We start from the raw sequence: 15,224 nt of genomic DNA, 5'->3' as shown, positions 1-15,224 counted from the left end.
CATTTGTGGGGTGGCATGGTGGCTCAGTAGTTATCACTGCTACCTCACAGCACCAGGGACTTGGGTTTTATTTCAGCCTTGGGTGACTGTCTATGTGGAGTTTGCACGTTCTCCCCATGTCAGTGTGGGTTTCCTCCGGATCCCCCCGTTTCCTCCCACAGTCCATAAATATGCATGGTTAGGTGAATTGGCCATGCTAAATTGCCCATATTGTCCAGGGATGTGTAGGCTGGTTAGATTAACCATGATAAAATGCAGGGATATGGGATAGGGTAGGAGGCTGTGTTTAAGCAGGATGCTTTTTGGAGGGTTGGTGCAGACTTGATGGGCCAACACTGTTGGGATTCTATGAATGTTGCTGTTTCATTAATTGCAGCCCTTTCTGAATGAATTTTGCATGGTCCACTTGACGAGAATCAGCCTGGCCTAACTAAGCTCCCCCATCATCTGGCTAGATTCTGTTGATACCCATCCCCCTCCAGCCATAAAATAGCTAAGGAAATTCAAGCTTTGCTATTTTATAAAAGTTTATGTAAGTTGATGAATAAAATGTAAGATGTTGTGCCAAATAATCGTAGTCAGGTCTTTAAAAGCCCAAGTGAGAACATCAGATTGAAAGCAGAAGTGAATGTATAATTTAGGTTACAGGATAACTCCTGTTTCATTGCCATAAATATTGCTGGGATGTTTTGTAAATAAATGCTTTAATAACAGCCAAAGACAGTATATCAGCTTTCCTTCCCGAAGAGCTAAAGTGGTTCAATAGACTCATACTACTTTGGAAATGTCTTACCATTTATTCTTATGCATGAAGCCCTCTAGCTCACTTACTTTCCGTTTTTTTGCTTCCAGACCTGCAGCTCATTTGATCTTATCCAAGTTTCCATTTTGAAAATGTGAGCTATTATGTATTCTCCCAGGTCTTCACCAGTGGTGGTCTTGAGACAATATCAGCAGGGTTACAAAAAAGGCCTGCAGAGGTTTCCTCTTTCTTCTGTTGAGCATTTGACTCCTACTTGTGTCTCCCAATATTCCAAACGAATCAGGCCAATAAGGCGTATTTCCAAAGGGTGGACAAACTCTCAGAGGCGTAAATACTCTGCCCAGCCCCCAAGATAAATGTTTGGTTTTCTTAGCTTTCTGATGTCTGTCACAAATATTTTATGCAGGTATTTTATTCATAGCTATTTAAATTTAACAATTCCTGCATTTCCAATGTTCCGATGCACCTTGCATCTCTGTCAGCCAGCGAAGGGCATGGATGTTGTTCTCTGCCATTGACTGACTGATCAGTTGTACGAATGGTAGAGGGTAGAACAACAAACAGAAAGAGAATGCTCATTATGATAAAATATTAAAAATTAGATGTGAAATGAATTCCTGTTCTTCGAGGGATTGGTAGGCATAAAAACTAATGAACCAAGACAACATGAATTGAAGATGCAGGTTAATAGAGGCAGACAAAATTCCAAATTATTAGACAAGCAAAATTGAAATACTGTCCATGCTAGAAACATGAAATAAAAACAGAAAGTGTTGCATATACAGAGCAGAATCTTTGGAGAAAGAAAATGGAATTAACAGGCCCAAATTTAATTCTAAGTTGTTAAAATAGTGTTTAAGGGCTATGATATTTTGTTCGAACTAGAAAAGATGGGCAATGTAACAGATTTTAAGCAAATACCTGCCCCACCCACTTTCTCTGCTCTGCACTTGTTTAAATGTATTTACATCCCGTTTCTCGTAACAACTCATTGAACTGAAATATTGGATTGGATTTCCGGCTTGAGGACAGGTAATAAGAGTTGGGAAACTTCCTAGCGTGTAAATTCATGTAAATACATGCCCCTCTAAACATTACCCTCATGCTCTGCATACCAGCCTATGCTCCTCTATTCCCTGCTAATGGTCCCTCATTCAGTCCATTTCAACCTATGACATTTCCATGTCCATTCACTCAGTACAGAAGCAATGAGCTCTGTTGTCATAATAGCATGTGCTTTTAAGAATCAGTCATTCATTCATAAATCTCTTGAGAAACTTCTTTAACCTCAGTCCTAGAAAAGTGTCAATTGTCCATACTTTTAAATTTTACCGTCATCTTCGAAGGTCAGTAGTGTCCCTGATTCCAGGAAAATCCTGCTCATTAACTTTGTTTCTCTCACCACGGAGGCTGCATTTCCACTGTCTTGTGTACATTCTTGTAATACAGGTACAGGCTGGAGTTTTATGCTCCCTCCCATGTGCCCAGGAGCCAGGTGGGAATAAATTGATGACATGGCATGGCAGAAGATTCACCAACAGCTTTGGAAGTGGCACGTCTTCCTAGATCTTTCCACATGGGAATGACAGGCATAAAGTTAGGCAGTTAACTGCCTATCGACCATAAAATCCAGATGGGGCCTTCTGGGTGAGCAGTGGCAGCTCTCCTTGTACTTTTCCTCTTGGAGTTGGACTAGTATCATACAAAAAAATCCAGACACAGTGACTAATGAAAAAAGGGACAGAAAAATGCGAGAAGACAATGAGAACATACAATTTCATAAGTGTTGCTCAGAAATGATGAAAACAAAAGCCAAGATGCCAATGTTTCTTTGGCCTTGTTTCCTCTTCAAAAAATAATAATTTCATATTATCAGCTCTGATACATGTAGTGGTTAAGTTCCTACATTTTAATACTTCATATCAATCAAGATTTTAAGATTAGATTGAACATTTTTATTTTATTATTTTATGATACATTTTATCATAAGGCTCTGATTCCCTTTAAAATACAACTATCAAACTGTCTTTTTATAATTAACATTGTTTTATGATCAGCTACTTGTTTTACACAAATGCAAACCCATTAGAGTGCTTGAGAATATCCAAGTCAATCTCTCGAATGGCAAGATATTATAAGTTCGATGGATGTCTAATATTTTCATATTCCACTCTCTGTAACTTGTGTATAATGAGTTTAGGAGTTTCCATCCTGCTTCTAGTGACCATTTGTCTATAATTAATTGACCATAGACTGCAAGAGTCCATAGGTGTCTCTCTCAGAGAGAGAGAGGCAAGTGGTTGTATTTGGAATGGCAACCTCTTCTGACCAGCAATTTCCCCAGCTCTTACCAACAAATCCCAGAGGGGACTTGCCCTCACAACTTCCGCAACAACAACAAAAAAAGTAGATAGCCATCTTGCCTTGCTGTCAACTAGAATCAGAGAGTCATCAAGATATGCAGCACAGAAACAGACCTTTCGTTCAACTGGTCCATGCCAACCAGATATCCTAAACCAATGTAGATCCATTTGCCAGCATGTGGCCCATATCCCTCTAAACTCTTCCTATTCACGTATCCTCCCAGATGCCTTTGAAAATGTTATGACAGTTCCAGCCTTCACCACTTCCTCTGGTAGTTCATTTCATACACGCACCATCCTCTGCATGAAAAAGTTGTCCCTTAGGTCCCTTGTAGATCTTTCCCACTCACCTTAAACGTTTGCCCTTCAGTTTTAGACTCCCCTACCCTGGGGAAAAAAACAACTATTCACCCTATCCATGTCGCTCATAATTTTATAACCTTCCAAAATATATCCCCTCAGCATCCAACAGTCCAGGGAACAAGCCCCAGCTTATTCAGCCTCTCCCTATTGCTCAAACACTCTAACCCTATCAACATCCTTGTAAAACTTTTCTGAACACTTTCAAGTTTAACAACATCTTTCTTACGGCAGGGAGATTAGAATTGAATGCAGTCTTCCAAAAGTGGCCTAACCAATGTCCTTTACACCCATAAATTGAGACCTTTAAAGGGTAATTAAGATAGAATTGTACTGTAACTGGTCTGAGCTTGGTGGCAGGCAGGGGTTCTTTATGTGGGAAGCATGAGAAGGAGACTCATGTGGAGTTGTATGTGGGCTCAAAGTGGGTGGTCTCTCAATCAAAGACACTCAGTGTCTGATTGATGGACTACAATTAGGAATGGTGGGCTGCTGAAAGCTAGCTTGCCACCCTTGCTGTTGACTTCTCATCGCCTGAGCCCCACCAACACCCACACCATTACCTGCCCTTGGGATCCACCATTGTCTCTGGATATGGATGGGTGTCAATGCAGCAATGATCACCCTCTCTAGTGGTAATGTTTTTCAATAGGGTTAACTGCCACTTCAAGGTGAGTGTGATTTCTGCTGCCAGGATCCTTGATCCATAGCTTGAGAGGAATTTCATGTAGCAGGCCTTTTCTAAAGGAAGTGAGGGGGAGCAGATGTTCCTGTCAATTGTACAGTCAGTGAGTGAGATTTTTCATTACATCAAATACACCCCAAGGTGTGCATTGCCACCAAGTGCTGTCAGACGCTTAAAACCTTTTAAGCATGATGTTGACCTCTGACATCGACTTAGCTGTATTTCTTTGAAAAATGGATATAAAAATAACTAAACTGAAAAATAATGTTTTTAATCTTAGAACAGAATATCATTTAATAGTCCACAGTAGTTTCAGTTCACAATAAGCCCAACACTTACATTATTAGACTCTACTCTCGAGTTAATTTATCTGACATTAGCCCTCATTCATCATGACTAGAAATAGAAATGAAATATATCAAAGTGCAGAGGTTATACTTGGTTGCAGTTTCAGCTGACATCAACATAATCGAAAGATTTGTTTTCATCATCGACATTGGCAGAAATTCCATAAACTTATAACATTATGTTAAACTTGTAAATTTAAATTATCCGGGTGCTATTCCAGGAACATTCGGAGAAAAAGTAACAGGTAAGCATGGGCATTAAAATCACTATTAAAGTCTATAAACTTTCTGAGTGTACTGTCTGCTACTGGGCTTCCTCTACTTTAATGTGCACATGTATTTATTTGATTCGCAGTCTTTATTTCTATGCTTGTCTCTCCTAACTACTCTTGCCCTATTTTAGGCAGAACTATCTGAGATTTTGGGTAGAAAAATACAGAAAGAATGTTCCAGAGTATATTGTTTCACCAATGGATTTTTGCATATTTCCTCTTCCAGGAACATCTGGTTATATATTGCAAAACGTTCAAGGATTTACTTGTAAGTTTATAATTCTGCATGAAAATTTATATGCATAACATACATATTATGTGAGCTATAGCAAAAATCGTGTCAAAATCATGTGAGCAATCGCGTGAGGTCAACCTCAGCGTCAGGACAAATTTGTTGTAAGTTTTTAACAAGTTCGGGGCATTGAGGTGAGATTCTCACTAGGAAGCAGTGAGCTGCCTGTTAAGAGGAATTAATGCTTAATGACCTTATAAATTGCACAAGATTAGAGTGGTGCTGGAAAAGCACAACAGGTCAGGCAGCATCCGAGGAGCAGGAAAATCGATGTTTCGAGCAAAAGCCCTTCCTCAGGAAGGGCTTTTCTGATGAAGGGCTTTTGCCCGAAACATTGATTTTCCTGCTCCTCAGATGCTGCCTGACCTGCTGTGCTTTTCCAGCACCACTCTAATCTTGACTCTAATCTCCAGCATCTGCAGTATCCACTTCCGTTTTATTAATTGCACATCTCACTTTACTAATATGCAACTTCCTATTGTTCTACCTACTGTAAGCAAACTAGACATACTGAGAATTCTCAGCTTGGAAGTCAGAACTGGTACCAGGCAACTTTAGCTCACTGATGGTTGTGATGGCCTTTGTGTTGTTCAGTACAAAATGACATCTCTGGGTAAGCTCCACGTGTACCAGCTGCACACATCCATCATCGAGGTATTAGAATCTGATATTTGTCAACCCCTCACAATCTTCAGAGCACTCCTTCGATCTACTTGCAGGATATTTGGGAAGCTGCATAGCAGGGTTCACCAGCATCTAGCATGGAAAGGTTGTTGCAAGGACATTTTATGCTAATGGACAGGCACCCAGCTCACAGATTGGACCAGTGTGCATCTCAGGGCTGCTTGCTTGCTCTCTTAGTGCCTTCTCACTTAGCTGCATATTCATAGCATCCTTGCCTTGCTGTACCAATTAGTGCAGTCACACAACTAGACAGTTTGCCTTGCTGGAGAGCAGTCCTCAGCCAAGTGAGCAGACGCCCTGTTGTACACACTGTGCCACATTAACCTCACATGCACCATGTGCCAGCAGCGAACACAACAAACACACACTGCATGGGCAGCGAGCAGGCAGCCAGGGCTGAAAGCCTTTGGCAGTGGTCCTCAATGGAGGACTTGCCAGTCAGGGAGTCTGCCTCCGATACTAGTCCAGAGGATTGGCCGTGGTCAGACATTCTGTCAGGTGGTTTCAATCAGGGAATCTACATCTCTGCAGTTTGGAGAGTGGTCACAGTCAGGCCTGTGGCTCCACAGCAGAAGTCTGGGGTTCGGGGCAGTGGTGGGGGGACATTGCAGTCAGAAACACATACAGGTATCAGTCTGGGGTTTTGTCACTTGCTGCCTGGGGCCCTCTGATTAGGTGATTCAAGGAAATGGGCCATATTCAGTCCATCGGGTCCATCCAAAGAAACAAAGCGGAAAGGGGAATAAGGGAACAAAGGTTGTTGCTGCACTGGGGACGATATTTGGGAATGTCATTGTGGGGACTGAAGGCTGCAGGCTGGGGAAAAGAGGGGTTAAAGGAGGTAACTGTATTTTAAAGGGGAGGAATACGGTATAACATGGATGGAAATGAGGTATTGCAAGAGGGGCGAAGTCAGGAGCACCCCAGCTTCAAATATGGCACAGTGTAAGCTCCCATATCTGGAGCTGGGCTGCCGGGGGGATGGAGTCCAGGTGCAGGGTCATGTAGATAGGTTGAGTGGGGACTTGTGGAGATGTAAAGCCTATGGGGTTTATGGGAAGGCTTGTTAGGAAGGGAACCTGGATGTTTGGGTATCACAATATATAGAGATACAGGCTGAAAGCAACTGGCCAAAAAGCATTCACTGTCATCTTCCATCTTACTGGAAATTGAAAGTATGCAACTGGGAACAAGATGGAGTTGGGAGGGTGGTGGTGTTGTGATGTCTCAACCTGTGAGGGGGCTGCAAGACCAACCGATTTGAGATCTTTTAGAGGGCAACAACATTACATGCAGGACACCAATCTGTAGGGTGATCCCACTGCATTGGTTCCCTATGCATTCTACCCCTCCCTTCCCAAGAATATTGCTGACCAATTCATTCAGCAAAAGTTTGACCATGAAGGGCAATGGTGTCAACAGAACCCATTGCCCTGTTCTTTACCTTGTTCATCTTATTTCCACATGCTGCAGCAGACTCTCAACACAGACATTGATCCATAATACATCCTGAAGCTAGACATTGAGCTGGCATTGTTAGATTCAGGGACTCAAACAGATTTAGTGCAACCCAATTGTGATACATCATGCACAATGCACAGTCAGTCCTGCCATCAACATGCCCTTGAAAGTGGTTTTGCTTTCTTTTCCTCCAGGGTTTAGTCTTTCCCCAAGTTCTGCAGCATGTTAGAGGAAATCTGCTCAGTAGTGGAGTCTTTGGCCTTTGAGGTTAGGTTGGAGGCCACAAGGACATTTGTGTCTGGACAGCCCAGCGTGCTGAGAAGCTTCTGTGGGTTTCCTCAGCTTCAACTTCCAAGCTTCACAAGGGAGCAGATGGGTGGACGTGGAGGATCCAGCCACTTCTAGAGGGTCCAGGGTGGAAGGTTCTGAGGGGTTTGTGTGTGATCCTTCTCTGGTTGGGTACCTCCTGGCACATCCCTGTCTCCTGGCAAGGAAGGGGCACCTGGAGACATCACTATCTGAAGCAGCCTTTTCGTGGCTTCCTTTGAGGCCTTGGTGCTCTCTCTTTGTCAGGGGTCAAGAAGGTGACTTCTAATGAAGAAGGCCATTCCCCCACTAAGGACATAGATAATCCACTGGTAGCCACAAGACACAGCTATTGGATAGAAGTGGTGCGTAATGAATGACACTGACAATGATGTTACAATGAGAGTTACCGTGGAATGAATTCCTCACTTGGCAGGAAATGGATGTCTCAGCATACCCATGGGAGTGGTCTTCTCTTGTGAAGGAGAGAACTATCCCCTCATATTGGTGAGGAGCCCAGTGTCATGTACTCCTCCAGCTGTCCAGGCCTCACGCCCTATTGTGGGCTATGTTCTTCTGGAATTAGAGGAAGGGAGGCATTGACTGAGCTGAAAGTGGGTGAAACTGCTGTTAGAACAGGTGCGGGTATGGGAATGCTGGTGAGGTGATTTGGGTAAGATAGTACGTGGCACAGTGGCCATAAAAGGCTAGTGGTATGGGGAAACTCGAGTCTCTGAGGGAAGGTGGTGAAGAAAGCATAAGCTTTGATGGGAGGTGGGTACAGTTGCAGAGATTGAGTGTGAGGTAGCTAAAAGAGTGTGGCATATGTCCTGGCACAACAGACAAGGTCATTGACCTTTGTGTGACATGCTGGCCACTCATCTGAGCAATGGAGATTGCACAGACCCAGTTGGCAAATTCAGATCAGGCTTCCAGCATCTGGTGCCATGATGTCCTCAACCAGTCCTCCAGGAAGAGGATGCCTTTGATTTGCACCATGCCACCCACCAGGATCCTTTCAGAGAATCACAGCACTGTCTCCGCCTCTCTGACATCTTCTGCCTTACTGCCTGTCACTGGGCAGTGCAAGTTTGGAATGTCAGTGTTCAACCAGGTACACAGTGACTTGTTTAAACATGATGTGTATGCCAGGGATGCTGGTCTTTTTGTGAATATCGAGTGAGTGGTAACTTCTTCTGGGAATGGCACATGGTAAGATGACAATAGAACTGGACTAGCAAGACACAAACGAGCAGGAGGGTAGTAAGGTGAGTTTGGTAAGGTACAGTGAGAAACCTCCAAATACTCCACAAACCTCAAAGGTGGCATGATCACTCAGTGGTTACCTCTACTGCCTCATAGTGCCAGGGATCCCGGTTCAATTCCAACCTTGGGTGAATTCTGAGTGGTGTTTGTACATTCTCCTTGTGTCTGCATAGGTTTCCTTTGGGTGCTCTGGTTTCCTCGCACAGTCCAAAGATGTGTAGGTTAGGTAGATTGCCAAGCTAAATTGTTCTATAGTGTTCAGGGATGTACAGGCTAGGTGGAGTAGCCATGGAAAATGTGGGTGAGTTAATGGAATGCTGTTTGGCAGGTTGGTATGGGCCAAATGGCCTACTTCCATACTGTAGATATTGTATGAAATCTGACACAGCCAAAAAAGCCTATTTTAACTCTGTGTGGAAGGCTGCAAAAAACACTTTTTATTGTGAACTGAGTACATTCCAAAGAAATGCTGATTAGGGTTGTCAGCTCTGGCTGGACTGATTCCTGGAAGTTTCATTACAAGATCTCATATCTGCAATGACCTTGTACAATTATACAACATTTTTCCTCTCCTTCTGATATTTCCAGAACTGGTTTACAAAAACACTCAAAAGAAAATTATTATTTTTTAAAACCCAGTGATTTTTTTTCTTTTTTCACAGTAGAGCCTTGAAGATTAATGTTAATTTCCTAGAAAGTCTGAGACTGATATTGCAGAATGGTCTACTCAAGGCCAAAGTGTCAACTTTGAAGAGATGTGGCTGAGCTTTCAAATGCAATGCCAAGGGAACTGTTTGTATTGTTGCCATAATATCATGTTTATACTGGGAAGGTAAGATGCAGTGTCACCAATTTCACCTTATTGGCAACAATCAATGTTAATCCTGAGTTTTTTGTTGTCATTGCCCTGTCTTGTTGAATATTTTCACAAATAGAAATCTAAATGTATTGCTAAACCAGGCACCTGGAACCTGTGATGACGATGGGAAATCTGGAACTTGTCTATATGCACCTCAGCATAACCCACAATTAGATTAAGTTTTCAACCTCAATGCAATTTTATACCTTCAGGCTGTAACTTGATGTCTTCTACCAATTAGACAAAAAAACATAGCAAAAGATATACAATTTATTCATAATTTGATAGTGGTTTCACCCAGATGTGTTGTATCCATTTTATATTGTCATAAAATTTAGTTTAATAATTAAATATTTTATGTCTTTTTTCTGCTACAACTCACCTACCTACACTCAATGTCGTTTTGTGAATATCCTTCATGTACGAGAAAGAAATCGAAATATTATAACACGGTAAATTCATTTCAACAATTCTATAACACTTAATACATTGCATCTTGATTTGTACTAATGTAAATATGCCATTATTTTCATACAGTCAGGCTCAAGGGTCTACTCTTCTTGTATTTGTGATGTTAACATGACAAGGGTTTAACATTACCTGTGCAATAGGCCAAAGTACATATGCAGAAAAGGGTAGAATTTTTGCACTTGCAAAACATATCATTTGTAAACTCCTATAGCTTTACAACATAACAACATTTCATATGATGTTAATTAGACATTTTCATATACAAACGCAATTTGCTTTGCAAATATTAATACTGCATGTTACCATGGTAAAAGTTGTTATCCTGCATTTTGTTTACATAAGCCTAGTTAATGTCACAGCATACTGAATATATATTTATCTGATCAACTGGATAATGCAACAGTGCACCACCATACAAAGCAATCAGGTAGGCTAGGGTATAGCTGACATATTGTATTATGTTCGATGGCAATAAATCTTCTGGCAAAATTAGTTTCCTTCAAGCTCCACTCTTTCTTTATGTTGTTATCTGATTAAGGGAAGATTACTTATTCATTTACAAGCAGTGGATTTAGAGTTTGAATTTACTCTTATAACAGACGTTTCCTTGCATATAAAGGAATTTATTTGAAATGCAACCCAAACTGATGTCTTTTGGCTGTAATGATCCTCCACGAAATTGAATTGAATTATCTCAATTCACTTCCTCGAGCAGATGGACGTTATGCACAGAATTCTGTCTGAATTAGTGATATCAAGTTTTGGTGTGGGAAAGGGGGTGAAAACCCCACAATGGCCCAGGAAGTGATCCACTTCGGAGTCTGATCTGCGCTTTGTAACAGGCTTGAACAGAGGGAACTTTATTCTGTGTATAATTGTGTTATATGGGATCAGAGAGTGCTCAAAATGACAACAAGTATCTCAAACAGAAAATGTGTCATTCCTTAGCACTAATCTTCAATGCAACAAATTTGGACCTTGCCTTATATGCTTTCAAGGATACAGTGACATCAGTTATTCCGTAAACAAGTGCTTGCCTTATTTTGGGGGAGGTGACTCACACTACCCTGTATCTCTTTATACAATAATGTGGCCCAGCAGCACAATAACATGATCTGAACCAGATATTCATGTCTTTAAAATGCTTGCTTTTATCATCCCTCCGAAGCCAAACATTTGATAAAGCAAGGTACAAATTTCTAGGTTGCTTTATTGATGAATATGTAGAGAGGAATTATGATCAGGTACATTCAACACAAACAGTAACTTGCATAATACAAACTAAAGAAGATGCCATGTTTCTCTTAATAAGCGTCAACAATTAGAGGGGGCGAGTTAGCTGGATGACTGGTTTACAGATTGATGTCAACAGCATGGGTTCAATTCCTGCAGTAACTGAGGTTAGTTGGAAGATCCCAACTTCTCGACCTCACCCTTCTGCAGAGGCATGATGACCCTCGGGTTAAACTCAACACCACTTTCTCAAATGAGATCACAGTTCGATGGTGATCTGGAAGTATAGTGACTTTACCTTATCTTTCATTAACTTAGAAAACCATAATTAGGTCATTAAAAATCAACATGGTTTAATCAAAGGGAAATCACTTCAACAGATTTCTTAAGAGCTTTTTGAGAATGCAACTAGCAGGTCAGATAAAAGTAGTATACCTGGATTTCCAGAAAGCATTGAAAAAGGTAGCACATAAAAGGTACATGAGATAAGGGCTTACGGAGTTGGGAGTAATAAATTGACAAGGCTAGAATATTAGTCAACAGATAGGAACCAAAGAGTGCAACAGAGAGCGCATTTTCAAATTAGCTTGCTGTGTCCAATAGAATTCTGAAGGGATCAGTGCTGTGGCCTTAACTATGTACAATTTATATTAATAACACAGATAAAGATACAAAGAATAACTCTGGATGACCATACAAAGCTAGCTAAGAATGTAAGCTGTGGGAAGGACACAAAGAGATTGAAAATACAAATAGACAGATTAAATGAATGGCACTTGAAGTAAAAGATGGCAAAGTGAGAGATTTTTTATTTAGAATATCTTTCAAAGGTATCAAACTTGTGATGTTCAGAGAAACTTGATGCACTTGAACAAGGAACAATAAGTTCACACGCAAGTACTGCAATCAACTAGGAAGGCATTTGCATTGATTGCAAGGGCATGGGAGTAAATGAATTCAGAAATCTTGCTACAATTGTACAGAGCTTTGGTGAGATCACACTTTGATTGCTGTGCATCATTTTGTTTTCCTTATTTAATCCATGATACACCTGAACTGGAGGTTGTAAATTTTCACTACTTTGATTCAGAATGACAGGATTACCCCCTGTAAAATGAGTCTAAGTAAGCTGGGCCAATACAGTCAGTTCTTCTATTACACAGTAGTACCATTTTCGTGCAATCCCATGTTATAAGATAAATCACGTAATAGCAGCACCATTCGAACTAATGGGGACGGAATTGTATTATAACCAATGCACACTTTTGAAGTTCGTGCTATAGAAACAGTGATCCAATTCGTCAATTGTGTTATAGCAAATTCACATTAACGAAACACGTATTATAGGAGAACAACCTGTACTCTTTGGTGTTTAGAACTATGAGAAAAGATTCTGAAGGGATTTGACAGGATTGACTCTCAGAGCTTTTCAACTAGGAAAAAGTGAGGACTGCAGATGCTGGATCAGAATCAAGATTAGTGTGGTGCTGGAAAAGCACAGCAGGTCAGGCAGCATCCGAGGAGCAGGAACGTCGATTTTCCTGCTCCTGGGACACTGCCTGACCTGCTGTGCTTTTCCAGCACCACACTAATCTTGTCGCAGAGGTTTTTCCTGACTGGGGAATCCAGAACACAAAGAAAAGTCTCAGGATGAATCAGTCATTTAGCACAGAGATGAGAATATTTTTTGCTCTAAGGAGTGTGTATCTTTGGGATTTTCTATCCCAAAGAATTGTAGATGCTCCACTGTTCAATACATTTAAGGTTGAGATTGACAGATTTTTGATCTCTCAGGGTCTCAAGGAAGAGAGAGATTAGGACGAAAAGGGGATTTGAAGCCAAAGATCAACGAGGATCGTATTGAATGGCAAATACAGCCTTGGTGGGCCAATATGACCTAATCCTGCACCTCTTTCTTTTGTTATGTTCTCAAGGTGGTACATTATGCTTAAAATGTGTATCAGCTTTTATAGCCTGAGTTTCAATGAGACCTTGGTTGGGTTTTATTTTCCTCTGCTCACAGACAGTTTTATCAGCTGGGCAGAGTAAACGTTTTCTTGCTTTATAATACTTTTCCCAATATGCTCAATATGTTAAATTATAAGATCTGAAATGTTACTGTTTAATTATGAGTTGTGTAACCCATTTTATTTTGGGGTGACTAGGTAGTTATTTAAATGTCAGGTTAAAGCTGTCAATATCATCACTACTTTGAAATTTGGAATAAGATTTAATAAAGTTCTGATCCCAGAGTTTTGGAACTGCATTTACTAAACTTGATGCTGATACACATTTTTTTGATATCTCCAGGACTTAATGATTGGTCGGTACATTGAAGCAGCCTTTCTTTCACTCATATCTCAGCTGGTAATGCACTGCTCCATTTCCTTGTTGCTCAAGTTCTAACATGACTTGATGGATTTGCCTGTTGCTTTGATGGATGATTTTTTTCAGTAATGAGATGAAATATTCACTGCCTAGATTGGTGTTATCCCATATTTAATGTTAACAAAATCACTTGCAGATGTAATAGAAAATATTACTTATGAATTCACTCTTGGAGGGATGGCAGTGTGCTCACGTATTCTGTAGGAATTCTGTTCTCAAATGTTGAGATTACCTGACGATAGAGCCTTTTGTAGTTGTCCAGGGTTGTTCTTTCTATGTAATGGGGTCCAACTTACAGGCTCAGACTGGCTTCCACAATGAGGTAAAAACAATGACTGCAGATGCTGGAAAGCAAATACTGGATTAGTGGTGCTGGAAGAGCATAGCAGTTCAGGCAGCATCCAACGAGCAGCGAAATCGACGTTTCGGGCAAAAGCCCTGATGAAGGGCTTTTGCCCGAAACGTCGATTTCGCTGCTCGTTGGATGCTGCCTGAACTGCTGTGCTCTTCCAGCACCACTAATCCAGTACTGGCTTCCACAATGTCTTTGCTTTTAAGTTTGGGACATCTATGACATGGGTTTTGGTCCTTAGTTGGCTGTATATAATACTGTCTTCACTGTGGGAGAATGCTCCATACAAACCACATGGCTGACCCAGCAAAGCATGCTCACCCGACAAGGTCAGCTGCACTTTGGAAGAACTTCGATGTTAGAGATTTTGTCCTGTTACTTGATATTGCATATAGGTCTTAAATCAGAGAAATGGAATATATCAAGTTGCTTCACATGACATCCGCAGATTATCTATGCCTAATACTCATTGAGAAATATGTACAAACTACTACCTGGTAACTCTGATCTTTCTTTTGACACAAACTCCATGTTCTCTCTAAAGCCTGTTAGTAGGCGAGCCTGCTAAATGCATTTGAGTAACAGAATTCCTACAGTGCAGAGAGGGGCAATTTGGTCAATCAAGTCTGCATTGATCCTCTGTAGAGTAAACTCAGCCAAATCCACCCTATCCCCATAACCTCACATTTATAATGGCTAACACCCCCGCAGTCCCCCCTCCCCTCTCAGAGATTGCTCATCTCTGGGCACTATGGGGCAATTTAGCATGGCAATCCCACCTAACCTGCACATGTTTGGACTATGGGACATAACTGCAACACCCAGCAGAAACCCATGCAGACACAGGGAGAAGGTCCAAACTTCATACAGACAGTTGCCCAAAGGTGCCCGTGCTAACAACTGTGCCATGCCAATTTGCCTAGTGATGGGTGATTTCAGGTAAAGTTGCAGGTCGAATCAGTAGTTCAGAAGGCAAATCCAATGATGGCATTTATTTTGAAAGGATTCAAATATAAAAGCAGGAATGTACTTCTGAGACTCCACGAGGCTCTGATCAGACCACATTTGGAGTATTGTGTGCAGTTTTGGGCCCCATATCTCAGGAAGGATGTACTGGCCCTG

This window comes from Chiloscyllium punctatum, chromosome 38 (assembly GCF_047496795.1).
Source record: "Chiloscyllium punctatum isolate Juve2018m chromosome 38, sChiPun1.3, whole genome shotgun sequence".
Taxonomy (NCBI): Eukaryota; Metazoa; Chordata; class Chondrichthyes; order Orectolobiformes; family Hemiscylliidae; genus Chiloscyllium; species Chiloscyllium punctatum.
This window is presented reverse-complemented; position numbering follows the sequence as displayed.